This window comes from Zingiber officinale, chromosome 7B (genome assembly GCF_018446385.1).
Source record: "Zingiber officinale cultivar Zhangliang chromosome 7B, Zo_v1.1, whole genome shotgun sequence".
Taxonomy (NCBI): domain Eukaryota; kingdom Viridiplantae; phylum Streptophyta; class Magnoliopsida; order Zingiberales; family Zingiberaceae; genus Zingiber; species Zingiber officinale.
The window spans coordinates 97,641,362-97,643,714 of record NC_055999.1 but is presented as its reverse complement, the minus strand read 5'-3'; the positions used below and the strand labels follow the sequence as shown (position 1 = coordinate 97,643,714).

Below are 2,353 nucleotides of genomic sequence, written 5' to 3'. Positions count from 1 at the left end.
TTATTAGATAAGTTTATTTGTAAATTATATATATGAATACGATCTGAACCCTTTAAAATGATCTAGCTTATACTTATTGAGTTCGGTTATTGGATGTAGACCATGTATGTATAGAACATTTAGTCACGTATCTATAATTATCTATGTGTTGATAATAAATGTGCACTATATAATAGGTTGGTCTCCAGAGGATTAGAGTATCTTTTTAAGACGTCTCTTCGTTCTCTATTGACGAAGAGAATTTGGCACGGTCAACCCTAACTCCTCTAGAATGCCAACCTCCTCCTCCTTCTTCTTCTTTTGCAGGATTATTGGATCGGCGAGCTCTATTCGAACTACAATGACAATTCTGCTGCATTCAGATTCTTTGTAATTACAGTATTTACTTTCTTATGTCATGTTCTCGATGAAACGAAGATCTATGCTCATATATTCTTATTTTTTCAGTTGGACGAAAAATGTTAACATTTTCATAATCAATAGACGCCCACCTATTGTGCGACTGATCAATTAAAAGTTAATTTATTTAATTTTATTAATAACAAATTTTCTTTTAAAATAGAAAAATGGACATTTAATTTTTAAACTTTGTGAGAAGTCCCAGATTACCCTTGTTATCGTTCCGATTTACCTGTCCTCGACTGCAAGCGAAACCGCTTCACAATATATTCTTGTTTCTTCTCGCACAACCTAAACTTCATACCGGAAAGGATGACCATAAGCTTAGGCAAGTGGTGACTGGAGCTGGAGCAAGTAAAGGGTCTGCTAAGGAGGACAATATGTGGATAATGACATGAGGACAATTTAGGAAAAATAAATGCTATTTTAATAAAAGAGAATCATAAAAGAATACCTCTTAATATCATAACAAAAAAGATTGAAGATTGAATTAAATAGATGTTAATTCTTAAGATTTTTATATATGCGTATATGATACCAGACAAGGCCGGTCACCTTCACCTTTATGATATGCAGCAAAGTCAAGCAAACTTGTATATTGCTCATGCATATTTAATGGAGTCACCTTCAATATCCAAGGTGTTCATTTCCTCATCTCTTTCTTAAAACAAGTAAGAAGAATTGCTATTGATAATTTAATGGGTCAAGTGGCTTTCACTTTGAATCAGTCAAATGCTAAAATTAAATTGGTGGCAAATTATCAAAAGTAGATGAAGTTTTTAAATATGTAAATCACGTATCTAAGTTTTAAAATTCTAAAATCATATACCTCATATCTATTTTGCCTCTCCATATTAATCTCACCAGGTGGAAAATCGATATCTATAAGGATTTTTGTTGTAGTGCATAATCCTCTGATACTAAACAGTAAGGCAATGATAAGGATGAATATACCATCAGAAATGATATTGAAATCACAATCAGCGACCATTAATGGTGGAATGGGAGAAGTATAGCTAGAAAAGCTAATCAGTTGGAGGAAACACTAAGCAATATGTACATATAATGCTAGGGGCCTCTAACCAACGAGAGGTGGATATATGGACGATCACATAGACATAATTTGGACGTAATATATACTATTTCAATAAAAAAGAATATATACATCTTTAATTTGATTATTATAAAAATATAGGGCACTCTTGTTATCTAGGTATTCATGCTTCACCGATTAATTCAGGAGGTATAGACAGTTTTTCTTTTATATATATATATATATATATATATAAACACAAATGTAAGATTGAATTAGATAGATTAAGATGCTGATTCTTAAGATTTTTATGTATGCGTATGTGACACGAGTCAAGGTCCCCTCACCTTCACCTTTATGGCTCTATCTTCGTCAAAGTCGAGCAAACTTGAAGAAGGTAACTTTGTTGCTCATGGCATGCTTGATGCTTAATGGCCTCGCCACTGATGGAGTTATCTTCAATGGTGTCCCTTTCCTCATCATTTTCTTTCTTGGAACAAGTTATATAGGAGAATTGCTTTGTATCTTCTTGTGGTAGGGCCAGAGAAGAAATGAACGTTGACTTTGTTGCCTTCCATAATTTGGTATGCCATCCATTTACATTAATGCTGTGGTGGAACCCTTAGACTCTTTGGCTTTTAAGTTGAATGACTCAAAAGATAAAATCATATCTTTATTAACTTAAAAAAGACAGGCTATGTCATCCATCTATATGCACATGTAACTATTTTAGATAAAGGGCACGAGTGACTAAGTGCAAGACGAGCCATAACCTAAAGAGAGAATTTACTCTTCGTAGAATCGATCATAGATATCTTCTGTTTTTTGGTATATTTAGGTTAGACTTAGCCTCTACTAGTAAAAAGGTATTCCTAAAAGGGGACGTTGGACTCACACCTTCGACTAAATTTGAGAGATCGG

The 2,353-nt window shown here is 33.5% G+C and overlaps 1 long non-coding RNA gene across 1 annotated transcript; it reads right to left on the bottom strand.

Moving 5' to 3' along the window:
* Positions 1-510: 510 nt before the first annotated feature.
* On the bottom strand, positions 511-1,902 carry LOC122005188. The gene is made up of 2 exons (XR_006118341.1): positions 1,780-1,902; positions 511-762 (listed from the first exon to the last, which is right to left on the bottom strand). It is a non-coding gene; the product is annotated as an uncharacterized LOC122005188 (long non-coding RNA).
* Between the last annotated feature and the right edge of the window lie 451 nt (positions 1,903-2,353).